This window comes from Misgurnus anguillicaudatus, chromosome 24 (assembly GCF_027580225.2).
Source record: "Misgurnus anguillicaudatus chromosome 24, ASM2758022v2, whole genome shotgun sequence".
Classification (NCBI taxonomy): Eukaryota; Metazoa; Chordata; class Actinopteri; order Cypriniformes; family Cobitidae; genus Misgurnus; species Misgurnus anguillicaudatus.
This window is the reverse complement of record NC_073360.2, coordinates 43615843-43631574: the sequence shown is the minus strand read 5'-3', so window position 1 is coordinate 43631574 and position 15732 is coordinate 43615843. Positions and strand designations below refer to the sequence as shown.

The window sequence follows — 15732 nt, the reverse complement described above, 5'->3', positions numbered from 1 at the left end:
ACATTTATAGAAGTTTGTAACAACATTAGAGTAAATGCTAACAGAATTTTCATTTTTGTGTGAACTATCCCTTTAAGAACATCATAACCTAAAATAAAACTCTAGAACGTTTGAAATATAAGAGCTTTAAGTCATTTTTCGTCCTCCATAATACAGTTCTACTATTAAATCAATCTAAAAACATGAGCAGCACTGTTGCATTTCATTGGTATGTTTGTTCTGTTGTATTTATCTGTAATATTACTCATAATTTAATTTTTTGTTCTTATTTTACTGTTATTTTTTAATTGTTAGTTTATTATTTAATTCCTTGTTTTTTAACGATATTTAAAACCTTTAAAAGTTTTTGATGTCATAACTTTAAGGTCACGGATGCTTTACAAAGTTTGACTTTTGATGAACTCTTCCCACAAACATTAGTGTTAAGGTTTCTCTCCAGTGTGAACTCTCTGATGGCATTTTAAGAAACCTGAATGAGAAAAAGTCTCGTCACACTGAAAGCATTTGAAAGGTTTTTCACCTGTATGGAGTCTCTTGTGATTTTGTAAGTGTGACTGTTGACTAAAACTCTTTCCACAGAGACTACAGTGATAAGGTTTTTCTCCAGTATGAACTCTTTGATGGGCTTTTAAGTTACTTGAACAAGTAAACGTCTTGTCACACTGAGAGCATTTGAATGGTTTTTCACCTGTATGAAGTCTCTTGTGATTTAGTAAGGTAGCCTTTACACTAAAACTCTTCCCACAGACACTACAGTGATAAGGTTTCTCTCCAGTGTGAACTCTCTCATGGATTATCAGCTGATATTTATGACTGTAACATTTATCACAGTGTGAACACTGATAGAGTTTCTCTTTAAAGTGAATATTCTGGTGTTTTTTTAATGAACTTGAATCCCTAAAGGTTTTGTCACATTCACTGCACTGATACGGTCTCTCATTGGTGTGTAAAAGCACATGTCTCTTCAGATTATATTTACAGCTAAATCTCTTCTCACAGTGAGGACACTCGTAAGGTTTTTCTCCTGTGTGAATTCTCTGATGAATTTTAAGATTTTGTTTGGTTCTGAAGTATTTTCCACATTCAGTGCAGTTGAAAGGCTTTTCATCACTGTGTATCCTCATGTGAACATTTAGATCAGAGGAAGAGCCAAAAATCTTCCCACACTGCTCACAGTGAAACTGCTTCTTCTTCTTCTTTTTCTTCTTCTTCTTTTCTCTGTGGTCTTCTGAATGACATTTCTTCTCTTGTAAGGTAGTAAAGCTGATCTCAGATCTGGTGAAGAGTTTCTGTTCTGTGTGTTTTCTCTCATGTCTCTCTAAATGTCTCTGTGAGCTGAATGTCTTTCCACAGGTGATGCAGGAAAGAGTTTGTGCTGTCAGTCGCTCTTTTGATGTTGAGGACGTTATTTCTATATCCAAACATGAATCACTCTTCACATCTGAAAGAAACATGAAACAAATAAATTGTCTTTTCACTCTTATTTACACAACAATAAGGATGAAGAATTGAGATTCTGTATCTTTTTCTAGATTCACACATATAGACAGAAGTCAGGTGCCAGATGAAGCCTTGATTCAGAGCTTGTGTTGTTTATGTAGAAATCCCGTAACCAATGACAAAAGAGGCCTTGGTTCGGTCGGAGTATCGAAACTGGATAAAGGAGTTTCGAAACTCGCGCTACCTTGTGGTTGTTTGTTTTTGTGTGAGGAGTTGACCACCGCCTTCTCTGCGCTACTAGGGGTGCAACGAGATCTCGCGAGATTAAATGTGTCTCAAGGGATTTCTTGTGGAGGTAAAATGCTCTCAAATAAAAGACTGCATCCTTCGGATGTCGCATTTTTAAACCGGATTTACTGCATAAAGACTGTCTTATTAGAGACTATTAACAATTATAAAGTTTACTAATTATTTCAGTTTGTGTTTATTAACCCTTTAGTTTCACTTTATCACGCAGCTATTCCCGTTAGAGTTATCTGTTAAAACTTCATTAATAATCTAGTATGTGTAGCATTTTCTGTCATAGTTTCTTCAAAAGTAAGTTTTATTTGAGTGTTTTAAATAAAAATATTTTAATTTTCACCCTTTGATTGCCACGCAAATTTTCTGCAATCAGATTTGAGAACCAGAGAGAACTGTTGTATAATAAAGCAATAAGCCCCAAGAAGCAGTGGGTTACCAGTGCATTTTATAATATGAAATCCTGCTATGCACACGAAGCAACCGTTTTATAAAAGCAATAACCCCCGCTTCGCGTCATGCCTAACAACGCCCATTAGCTGTTATAAAATGCACTGTAACCCCACTGCTTTGCGGGGGTTATTGCTTTTATAAAACGGTTACTTCATATGCATAGCAGGATTTCATAATATAAAAACAAGTAAGTTGTAATTATATTAGTACAAATATTACTCTTCCGCCAAACAAAGTAGTTCCCCAGAATCAAGTGTGGCTGCAACAAAGCGCAGTTCCCAACCAACACAGACGCAGCAAAGACACAATGAAAAAATGATTAAAGACTGTGGTGTTTATTTTCATAAATCAGTATGTAGCAACATTGGCACACTGATACTTCTGTAATGCGATCTGAACCGTGGGGTTACCAGGGTATTATATCACGGCTTAGAACGCGTTTCAACCAATCAGAATGAAGAACCAGAACGAGCCGTTTTAAGTTATAGTACTGGTGTTGGTCATATAATTAGAATATCATCAAAAGGTTGATTTATTTCACTAATTCCATTCAAAAAGTGAAGCTTGTATATTATATTCATTCATAAGGGTGTCACGATTTCGATTTTAAATCGAAATCGATCGAAATTAAGTCACAGCTTCGAACTTCGAATTAAAAAATGGGATCGTCGATGCTGCCACGCCCCCATTTCACGTCCGGTCGGCTTGCCAAGCGAGGAAAAAAACTCAGAGATGCCTTTAAAAACATCTGTCCAGCGGAACGCGATCATATTTTAAACACGAGGGATGCTACAACTCCTTGAAATGCATATCATAAACAGGATTACCAGTGATCTGACTTTGGACAGAGTGCAGCTCTCTGCACGTGCGCGATAGCGAGGGAGGCGCAAAGATGCAGCGGGTTAAACAAAATGATAGTTTGCCTCAGCTTGCATGAAACGCATAAAACTGAACAAATACATAAGGATTACTCCTTTAGTTTATGTTCAGACTTCGGACAGATGCGAGCACGTGAGACAGAGAGAAGCGCAGCTGCTTATTATGCTGGATTTATTTCAGATGCTATGAGTCCAAGACACGCGCATTAAGTCCACGTGCATTAAGTCCATGTTAGAGATGCGCGTATGGGCTATTATTTCATCCGCAACCGCATAACAAAACTCATCATCCGTCCACCATCCATGCGCACCAACGTTTCTGACCAGTTTTCAAAACTGTACCCGCCCGCCATCCGCTATCTGGGCGATGCAAGGCGCTGCTGATGACAGCCGCGAGACTAGAAACCTCTTGAATATCAGCAGTGAACTCCGTCTTCGATCGGCGCACAGGGACAAAAATAAATAAATAAATAGCCTAAATTAAACGCACGAATTACATAGCCTGCACTGGTGTCATCCTGATTTACCACGTTGTAAAACTTATTCCAGGCAACCCTTTCTGACATTCTATTTCCTTTGTTTTTAATTCTCATTTTTTGAGTTGGCCACGTTCCTCCTTCGCCAGCGTTGATAAGAGCTGTGTCAAAATGCGTCCTCATTTCTCCGCGCTGTTAATGATAGAACGAATGGATCCTTAACAATTAAAACAATTAAAAGCTTTATTAAATAAAAGTGTGTATTTATTAGAAAACTTTTTCTTGTCACTGTTTTAGTATTATAAGTTATGTTTTGTGTTAATATTATTCTGTTTATGTTGCGTATATTTCTAGGTTGATTATTTTATATGCTGTTGAATAGATTAATCTACATCAATGTGTCATATGTTCTAAAATAAATTAATATTTTTCTGATTACATATTTATTTTAATAAGTCAGAAATGTCTCCGCTGTTTTCTGCTGACAGGCGCGGTGGGGGCTACTGGGGGCGTGTGCAGCAGGTGACGCAAATTTTGGGTCCTCAGAAGGCTAGACCGTCTCATTTCAGTTCTTTTCTTGAACTTCTGAGGCTGCCACTATGAAAGACAGAGATGTCGCATGCTTAGAAGGACAGAGCTAATAACAAGCAGTCGATTCGGCACCCGCCCGAATTTAATTAACATATTATTTTTCGTCACGTCATCCGCCCGATCCATGTAACTGCCAACCGCGCATAGTCCATGTGCGTGCAAGAAAGAATCCTCTCTCTACAAGCTCTCGCGTTAAGTGAAGCCCACAAACCCCCATGCGAGTTGTGCAATGTGCATGTTAATGTTAAAGTATTATAATAATAATAATAAATCATGGCATATCATTTTGTCTAAATTATATGCCATATAAAAAATATGTAAAAATCGAGAATCGGATCGAATCGTGACTTTAGAATCGAAAATGTAATCGAATCGAGGATTTGGAGAATCGTGACACCCCTATTCATTCATTACACACAGACTGATATATTTCAAATGTTTATTTCTTTAATTTTGATGATTATAACCAACAACTAAGGAAAATCCCAAATTCGTAACTTAGAACTTATATTAGCTGCGTCCGAAACCGCTCACTCGTTCACTCATTCACTATTACCTATATAGCAAATGACAACCGAGTCCACTATATGGGGAAGAAGGGAACGAAAATGAGTGAGCAATTTCGGACAGTGACGTGAATACCATGTGTCGTAGATAGGGCAATGCAAAAATACAGATACAGCTAACTATCGTGATAATTTGTTTCCACAATAGTGTATTGATATTTCGATCTCTACTATCCATATTTTAAAAAACCATCAAATCCCTCTGTTGCTTCAAACAACTTCCTCCGCCACTGCTGTAGTTGTCGCTGTCCAGTTGTCTGTCATATACGGCCATTCGGCCAATGTCTCAGAAGTTAGCAAGAGTAAGAAAATGGCAGAAAATTTTAAAACACCTGCAGCTTTCAAAGCAGATGTGTGAAAACACTTTGGCTAAAAAAAAGTAAAAAAAAATCAGCTCTATTATTTTACATTTTTGATTAAAAAAGGAAAAGTATTGCAATGTACCGCAGCACGCACCGCATTGTATCGTATCGTGATACATTGTATCATGACACATGTATCGTGATACGTATCGTATTGTGAGGCCATTGCCAATACCCAGCCCTAGTCGTAGAGCTGTCGCGGAGATGCGTCATAAACCCTTACACCTGTGTGGCTTTATTGATTGTACTGTGAAGCGGTAGAGTTTACTTTCTTACTGTTTGTCACATCATTTGTCATGTTTACAAACATTTGCCAAACGTTGCTGAATAAAGAAAGAGATAAAAAATAATAACAAATAACAGACTTAATATAATTAATAAAGAGAAATGTATTGATGAGACAAAACATGCCAGTTAGATATATCCAAAGGGAATTTTTCATGTTTGACCATCTGACACCGGAGGGCAGAGCAGCTACACTGAGACAGCAGTAAATTTTAGAAGGACTTGCTGAGATGAGGCTTCCCCCATGCTGATTCCCCAGAACTCATATATTAAAAAGGCGCTATCTTTACTAACTTTACTAACTGACCACATATTTGAAGTTTATTCATCTATATTCTCGACTAAACAGCTCTTAAAACTACATTTATGACACATAAAGAGTAATATTTTGAAATTCGAATATTGTGCAAGCTTTAAGCTTTATTGCCGGTGACGCGAAATGCATTCTGGGAAACTTGGCTGTCAGAAGTCAGCACAAGTCACCTCCTGATGCATCCTTGATAAAATGGGATGTTATGCGGATGTTATGTGAACTTGGCTTGATGCGAACTTGGATTTGGAACAGTACTTGGGCCGCGACTGATGACGTTTTACAAGCCCACAAGAACAGACAAGAACGCATATTGAGAAACGATCCTAGACTGAGAGACCATTTAAAGGCCTTTGCAGGTGTTTTGAGTTAATTAGTTGATTACAGTGTGGCACCAGGTGTCTTATGGCGCTTTTCCGTTGCATAGTGCCCCACGGTTTGGTTCGGTTTGGGTCGGGTCAGCTCACCTCACTTTGGCGTGGTTAGCTTTTCCATTGAGTTTAGTATCACTTCGCAGTGGGAGGGATTATAGGCGTGTCGTTATATTTGCGCTGCCTACAGCTGTGACATCATACAAGTGAGAGCGTCGTTGTATTTTCCCATACAGGTATTTATTTCTCAGTCCGCCACAAAATTAAAATTGACCACCAAAAACAGATGTTTGCACATCGCATGTATCACTATATCTCTGTCTCACATGAGAGGCGCTCCACGGAGCCTCATTTAGGTTGCATTTAAGCATATATAATGCTGACGTGCTCGTCGCAAATGTTCCGCCCCAAACTGCAAGTCTGGAAAAAACTGTTATGGTGTCACTGATTCTCAACCTGTGGATGTTTTTCATCGCTAAATGGGATTTTGGAAACTTATAGCAGAGCAGATGACAACACGTTTGCTCGAGACAGCGCAAGCTAGCATTGAGGTAAAGCTAATCTTTTACATTATAGCGATGACGTGACGATTCTCTCAGACCAATCAGTGATCTACAGTGTTTTCGCGTCACGTTTGGTATCAGCTCGGGTCGCTTGGAACCCCAACCGAGGTGGTACGAAAAAAGTATTGGGTACTACGTACTGCCAGAGGCGCACCTTGTCAACAGGCAAGGCAGGCAACTGCTTGGAGCCCCGAGCCACTAGAGGGCCCCCAAGTTTGTTTCTCGGATGGCCAGCTACACCCGGTAGATGAACATAGATACTCAACATGACTGCATATCAAAATTCCGATTGGATGGAATGTTGATTGACATTGGCTTAGCCCAGTCAAAATCCAACCCAGGTGGATAACTTGCCAGTTTCGAAAATGAACGTAGCGAATGGGTGACATTGTATCGTTCAGTAGTGCTGTCGCAGTTGATCCGTACGGATCACGACCCACGGTTTGGCTCGCATGTGATTCCCAGATTAAAACGCAAATTTAAATTGGAAAAGTTTATCATTTGCACGTGTTTCAAAGGCTTGCAAATGCTAAAACTCAAGTGATTTAAAACAATTTAACCGCAAAAAGGCGCTAAAGTGAGCAGCCCTCTGTACCCACATGTGGTTTAATGTGTCCGGTCCAGCTCCAGTCAGGCACGTGCCCAAGTGTAAATCTTTTGTGCCCGGTGTAAATCTCAAGTTCAAATTTTAGCAGTTAACTAGTGCAATCCTTTACAAAGACAATCGCGGCAAAAACCGATCTATGTGGAATGTAGTTACCCAATTTACGCTGGTAAAAGCGACGAAGCAGTCGCAATGACGCGTGCACGCACGTATTCATGTCCGCGCGCGTCTTTGCGTTCGTCAGTGCACAACCGCATTCAAAAGACGTCACGCGAGTGAGTTAGCTTAGGAAAACGTGACGAGACTAAAGGAAGTTTCTTAACTCGATCACTATTGGCTTCTGTAGATGTACATCAGAAATGTTTTGTGCAAAGTAGGGAAAGGGAAGAAGAAAGGAGAGATGATGAGTTTAAGGGAGGTATGACAAACTTCATCCTCACCCTGTCAGGTCTCAAACATTATCAAACAAATCTCAGGAAAACCTCTTTTCAAGTCTATAGAATTGCATTGTTGCTGAGAAAATCAACAGATGTATGTGTTATACTGTTCTGTATTTTCAGATATGAAATTAATATTTAGTTTACTAATATTTAACTCTAGGACACTAACTTGCATAACAATTAGCAGAAACTATGACTGAGATTATTTAGTATTGCAGTCATAAAATGACTGATTTCTTAAAACATTCTTATAAAAATATTCTTGTAAAAATAAGTTATGAATCATTGCTATAATTGTATATGTAGAAAATATTTCTCTGCTGTCATTATTTACAAACATGTTATGCCATTTATGCCTCCAAACATGTTAATAATGTTAGGTATGATGATGATTACACTATTATGTATCTTTCGCAGTAACTGTTGCACTGTAGAATAGTGGGTTAAGCAAAGGACGAAGTTTTGCACACTTCTTGCACACAGGGTTTTTTCTGCTTGGGGCCCCCCATAGACCCTAGAATCGCCTCTGCGTACTGCACCCAATGCAAAAGCTCCCAAAAGTAAGCTGACCCGACCCAAACTAAACCAAACCGTGGGGTACTATGCAATGGAAAAGCGCCATAATTGTCTGAGTTACAAATTTGGGATTTTCCTAGTTTTCGGTTATAATCGTCAAATTAAAAGAAATAAACATTTGAAATATATCGGGTTTTTGTGTAACGAATGAATATAATATACAAAGTTTCACTTTTTGAATGGAATTACTGAAATAAATCAACTTTTTGAAGATATTGTAATTATATGACCAGCACCTGTTGTAGTGCTGGACAATAATTCAATGATAATAATTTTCAAGCTCTAATTTTCTATAAATTTACCTAATAAAACAACAATGACTGTTCAATAAGTTATCGACAAAGACAAAGAAACATATAAAGTAATGCATGATTATTTGTGATTAATCCACAATTTTGTAGGAGACAAATGGATGGACCAATATTTTTTTGAACAGAGACTTTGAATTCTTGTTGCATTATATGGTGACAGTTCTAGAATGAGATTAAGTCTTTTTTAATGGGTTAGTACACCCCAAAATGTTACTTTTATCATAAATCACAATTGACCCCGGTGTTGTTTAAACCCCCAAGTGCTCTGATTGTCTTCAGAACACATTTTTACATATTTGATGGACCTTTTGGTGATGTCCTTCATAATTTTCTGGGGAAAAGAATTGTAAACTAACTAAAGTCAATGGGACAGACAGCCTCCCACATTTCATAAAAAATATCTAAAAATGTGTTCTCGAGACAATTGGAGCACTTGTGGGTAGGGATGGGAATCGAGAACCGGTTCTTCTTAAGAACCGGTGCCCAGTGAATCGATTCCTTTGAATCGTTAGCATGCCTGCTTATCGATTCCGCTTATCGGTTCCCTTTTTTTTTTTTTTTTTTTTTTTTTTTTTTAATAGAAAGTTTATTTCAGAAATTCAAAAAATATACAAGGAGTTATAAAAAAAAAATATACAACTCGCAACAATATAATATCAAGTAAACATAGAATATAGAGTAGTTAAAAAATAAATAATAAGCAAAAGAAATAGAAAAAAAAAATTGCCAGTGGTAAGTTATAACAATTTAAAATAACAAAGAATTTCATGGGTTTTTCTTGCCTTTTTGTTTTTGATTTTGTCCAGTGTAATACCATATTGTTTAATTTCTTTTAAAAATTGTTCAAAGTTTGGCTTAGCTTTTGTCCATCTTTTTACATGAATATGGTATTTTCCAAGTAAAATAAAAAGTTGAATAAGGAAAAACATCTTACTTTTGGAATCAACAATGTCCTGCACAAAGAAAAAAACTACATCATAAAGATCAATTTGTATACATATTTCACACATCCTAGAAATGAAGTTAGATACATCTACCCAAAACATTTTTGAGTATACACAATCAAAAAAAAGATGAGTGATAGATTCTTTGGCAACACCACAAAATTCACACAAGTTTTCAATATTCAAATGGAAACGTTCAATCACCTCTTTGACAGGATAAATTCTATGTAAAATTTTATAAGAAACTTCTTTAATTTTATTACTAATAAAAAATTTATTTGTAATTGACCATACTTTTTTCCAATTAATATCTTTAAATTTTGTGGACCAAAACACTGTTGAGGATGGTAAATAATTTGTTTTTAAAATATTTCTTATATATTTATTATTACATTTATCTTTCAGTATATCAACATCCCCAATAAACATTGTATCACTACAAAAACTGGTTTGAAGATCAACATTTACAGGATAGAATCCAGGATTCCGTAATAGTAGTACAATTTTATCAGAGATTGCATCAAAGATAATAGCATATTCTTTTGGTCTCACAGGAATCATAAATTTGTTGAGAAATTCAGAATATGTTAAGAGTAATCCTTGTTCATTAAGCAATTGATTAACAGTAAGAATTCCATTGTCGTACCAAGTCTGATTAAATATAGATTTTTTTTTGTACAGGATATCTTTGTTATTCCATATAAAGTATCGATGCGGAGAAAAGTTATGTTTATAAATTAATTGCCAAGCCAGCAATGCCTGCTTATGAAAGTTTGCCAATTTAATTGGGATTTTGTCAACTGAAAAGTTGCATTTTAAAAGAAAATTAATGCCACCCAAAGAATTAAATATGTAATTAGGGAAAATATTCCAAATACTGTCTTTATTTTTAATATATTCAATTATCCATTTTATCTTAAACACGTTATTGAGATCTGTAAAATTTAAGACTTCAAGGCCACCAAAAGCTCTATTATTATTTAGAATATCTTTCCGTAAATAGTGTATTTTCTTCCTCCAAATAAAATCATAAAGAATCTTATCCAGTTCTTTGACAACAATGTTTGGTACATCTGCTGACATTGATATATAAACAGACCTTGAAATCCCTTCTGCCTTTGAAAGCAGAACACGTCCATTTAGGGACAGATCTCGCATAAGCCACATATTAAATCGATTCTTAATTTTCTCTATAATAGGCTCAAAGTTTAACTTGCTTCTTTGATTCAAATCTTTACATACCATTATCCCAAGGTATTTGAGATTATCTTTAATTGGTATTCCACAAATTTCCTTCAAGACACATTCTTTAAGAGAAAATAAGATGGACTTATTCTTATTCATCACTAATCCAGATATACCAGAAAATGTTTCAATACAATTAATAACTTCGCCCACATCATCACTGTTTTTGATAAAAATTGTGGTATCATCTGCTAATTGACTAAGTTTAATCTCTTTCCCAAACACTGATATTCCTTGAAAACTTGCTTTTTTGATATATGCAGCCATGACCTGAGTAACCAAAATAAAGAGAAAAGGTGATATAGGACATCCTTGTCTTATCCCACGGCCTATATCAAATCTCTGACAAGTACCGTGGGAAAGCTGGACTGAACTATTACATCCATTATAAAGTGTACGAATTGCTTTTTGAAAAAAAAATCCAAAACCAAAAAAGTCGATAACTTTGAACATAAACGAATGTTCAATAGTATCGAACGCTTTATAGAAATCAATGAATAATATAAAGGAATCATCTGGAATAAGGAATCTATAATCAATTAAATCTAAAATTAATCTAATATTATTTCCAATAAAACGTCCTTTCAGAAAACCCGACTGCTCTTCGTCAATTATTGTATTCAGATATTTTTTGAGACGTTTTGCAAAGATTAAAGAAAAAATTTTGGTATCATTGTTTAACAAACTAATTGGTCTCCAATTGTCTAAGAATAATTGATCTTTGTTAGGCTTTGGTATAAGTGTAATTACCCCTTGTTTTAATGATGCAGGCATTTCTCCCAAATCAATGGCTTCTTTAAAAACAGCAAGTAAAAAAGGTGCAAGGTCATCACAAAACTTTTTAAAAAATTCCCCTGTCAATCCATCATTCCCAGGTGCCTTGTTGTCTTTAAGATCAGTTATACAATTAGTAATTTCCTCAATATTTAATTCTTTATCACATAACAGTTTGTAATCTGATGAAATTTTATTAATGCTGTTGGACACATTATCAAGAAAAAAATCTGCCTCATTTAGTTGATTATTTGAACTATACAATTTACTATAAAATTGATGAACAAAACAAGAAATATCCCTGGGATTATCATTAGTAACTCCATTAATTATTAATTTATTTACAGATGTTATTTCTCCATTTCTTTTTTCTAAACCAAAAAAGTATTTTGTGTTTTTTTCTCCTGCTTCCATCCATTTTCTTCTAGACCTAACAAAAGCACCCCTCGCTTTCTCTTCATAAATCTTATCCAGATCATTCTGCAATGTAGCAAGTTTTAATAAATCAGTGCTTGTCATATTTTGGTTCTTTTTACAAGTGATGGATATTATTTCATTAATTATTTTATTTTCATTTTCTTTTTTCTTTTTCTTAATTGATTTTCCATATGATATTGCAAATCTCCTTATTTCAAATTTAGTTTGTTCCCATAATTCCCCATAAGTTTGAATCAAAGAAGCCTGTTGCCAATATTTAACTATTAACTTCTTAATTTGGTCACAAAAATCATTGTAATCCAGTAAACTATTATTTAACTTCCAATATCCTCGCTTAATTCTGCTTGACTGACATACTAACACATTTATTTTAATTGATAAGCCTTTGTGATCTGTTAAAACTGATGGTTCAATAGTAACAAATTCAACTCTCTCTTTTATATGTTCTGAAATTAGCCAAAAATCAATACGTGACTGTTGAGATCTGTCCCTATTACTCCATGTATACATAAGTGATTGTGGATTTTTATATCTCCATATGTCGATCATGTTCAGCCGTAAACAAACATTGCTTAATTCATTTGCCATATTGTCAACTCTGGGTGGCCATCGATCTAATTGTCCATCAAACACTGTGTTAAAGTCACCACCCCAAATGATCTCAGCAGATGGGAATTTCGAATGTAAATTATTAATATGGCCTTCAATATCCTGAAAAATCAACTCGTTTATTTTTTTATTATTGGTGGCATATATATTTATAATAATAACTTTAACTTGGTTAATATCAATAAGTAAAGCAACCCAATGACCTTGATCATCTGTTTTGTGACTTAGAACCTTCCCTGAAAATTTGTCTTTTAAAATAGCGACACCTGCTGTTCTATTTGAGGCACCAAAAGAAAACCAAATGTCAGAACCCCATTGATTCTTCCAAAAAAGAACGTCATCTTTGCAGGCATGAGTTTCTTGAATAAAACAAAAATCTGCTTCTTTACCCTTACAAAACAAGAACAGAGCTTTTCTTTTTAACATATCTCGTATTCCCCTGGCATTAACTGAAAATATTGTTATTGACATGAACTCGAACAAGAATGAAAGAACACCTTAATAGAACAATTAGGTGAACAATAACCAAATTAAGGTTGAAAGTGTTGAGAGTGTATAATAAAGGGTATAATCTTACTCTCATCTTTTCGAAAATCAGTCACATTCGTAGTCATTTTTGAAATCCTGCTTGCTTCAATTTGAATAAAATGAAAAGAAAGAAACCTTGTGAAATTGTAATTTCACATTTCTAATGAATAGAAGCAATATAAATAAACGCATAGTTAGTTTTAGTCTTTAAAGAATAGAAGCCTAAAGCCAACCCATTTTCCGTTTCATAGTCATTTAAGATTCAGATCACAAAGTAAAGAGAGTAGTGCAGGTTTACATTTTAATTTCTTTACCATCTACGATTGCCTTGACTCCCACAAAGAAGGCCTTTTTACCCTCTTTCCGTGCTCTGTCGATCGAAGGCCAAAGGAGATTCCGCGTAGCCCTGTCTTTAAACGTGAGATCCTCTTTGAAGTACATCTTGTTCCTTTTAAGAAAGTCATTTCCCTTTGCACCTTTCCATGTGAGGTCCCTCGCTGTTCTGGAAGTGAATCTTATTATTACCGGCCTTGGTTTCTTTTCCTTGCCACTATTTGGACTGGGTCTTCCAACTCGATGAGCAATGTCCACGTTGTTTGCCACGAAGTTACGATCTTCTTCGACAACCACCGCTTTGCAGATTTCCATTACACGAGTTTTGACACTATCATCTGCCTGTTCAGTCAGCCCCTCTAATCGAAGATTCCACCTTCGACAGTAACGATCCTGATCATTTAATCTGTCCTCCAACTCAGAGATGCGCTTCATGTTTTCTTCGGTTTTGTTTTTAAGATTGTCATTCTCCTTTCGAATGTCGAAAATTTCAGAATGCACCACTTCTAAAGCATCTTTCAGGAGATTGATGCTGTTCGAATTTTCTTTCACCATGTCTTTTATTTCCTCGGATGACTGTCTGATTATTTGTATGATACTTTGCTGCACCTGACTTAAAGTTAGATCATCCGGGGCAGCACGTTTTGCATGCTTTTTCGACGGTGGTGCTTTGGTTGGCGTATTTGGAGTCGAATCCCACTCATCTTCCTTTTCCTGTTGACAAGTATAAGAGTGAGTTTGGCTAATAAGTCTTTTCTCTGTTGATCTCTGAAGTTCGGTATCCATCTCATGGGCTGACGAATCCATGATAATTCCTCTTCTATTCAAGTAAGAAACCGCGGAATTTGTATTAATTACCTGCAATTATTTATCACTAAGCCGTAACAAATGTGACTTTCTTCTTACATAAACTTTTGTAAGATATACCCTATATTGTTTGTAAGCGCTATAACATGTGCATCTATTCACGCCGCCATCTTGGCCCGCCTCTCCGCTTATCGGTTCCGCTCGTTCGTTGCAAATGTGTCATGACGTCACACACACGCGCTGTGTTGTTTTGGTTTAGAGCGCAGCAAACATTGCATCGACGCAGAATGATCCAAAGTTTTGTTATATTTAGTGGTGGGCAGACAGAGCAAGGCTTCGTGAAACACTGAAACAAGTTGAATCAATAACTTATACTTCACGCGAAAATACGACAAAACGTTCGCGTTGCAGGACTGTCGCGTGTTTGATACACTATTACACAACAACATCAGAGAGTCAAGCACCAGCGGAGCTAACGGGACGCCATCTGTTATTAATGCCGAAGGTAATATGTTAATGTTAATATGAGCGCCATTTCATTGTGTAAACTTTTACTATACGGATAATCTCCCTTGTCATTGTCCATCATATTGATGACGGCCAGAGTCTGACTGGCTCTCACACTGGCTCAGAGGCTGCAGAAAGTATCTCTCGTGCATCTCTAGCTAACTTACTCCGTTTACAGAGGCAGGGAGGAATAAAATGACCGAGGAGAGGATAAACACATTTCACCGAGCAGTAGAGGCGGACACTACCTAAATATTTCTACTTAAAAGTACATTTTCAAGTATTTGTGTTTTTATTGTTTTGAAAACATACATTCCAAAGCAAATTATCATCATTTTAAATCCACTACATTTCATAATTTCAAGTTTTTGTTTTATTTAATATTTAAGTAAACATCTAGTAATGTTTTGTACTTTTACTCAAGAAAAGTAAAAGTACACATTTTTTATGTAATTATGTATTAAATCAATTTTAATATGCAATATAATACAAACTATGATTCTATGCTTTAGAATGTAGTGAACATTTTTAAGTAAAGTAAATTTTTCCAAGACAACACTCTGATAAAGCACAGATGCTTGGAAAATGCAACTAAAATACTCAAGTCGTGTCCACCTCTGCCGAGCAGTGAAAAATGTGGTATTTGCATCCGTTTGCCACAGTAGATGCCTCTACTTTTCGTTAGGTTAATTTGCTGTATTTGTTGTATTTTGTCCAGCATCATGTCTTTTCAAAAGAAAATAACAAATGCATGCATGACCAAAAGTTGCATGTTTTATGTCAGTCTAGTTCTGTTTAATTAATTCCTAGTCCTATCACATTATTACTGGTTGAGAAACACTGCCCTAGGCTATAGGTCCCTGGACTTTACTTTAAGAAGTAGCTCACCTACTTTTAAGTTTGTTCTGAGGTTAATAATGTGTGTATAATCTGTTCTGTGTCTTCTGAACAGATATCAAAGCGAGTTAATACAAACATACACATTTGTGCTTATTCCCTCACCCAATGAGAATCGATAAGA

The 15732-nt window shown here is 35.9% G+C and overlaps 1 protein-coding gene and 1 pseudogene; both read right to left on the bottom strand.

Annotated features, from left to right (window-relative positions):
* LOC129439007 (uncharacterized) overlaps positions 1 to 15732 on the bottom strand; it is a 109430-nt gene that overhangs the window by 56906 nt on the left and 36792 nt on the right.
* LOC129437134 (uncharacterized) overlaps positions 63 to 15732 on the bottom strand; it is a 33148-nt pseudogene continuing 17478 nt past the window's right edge.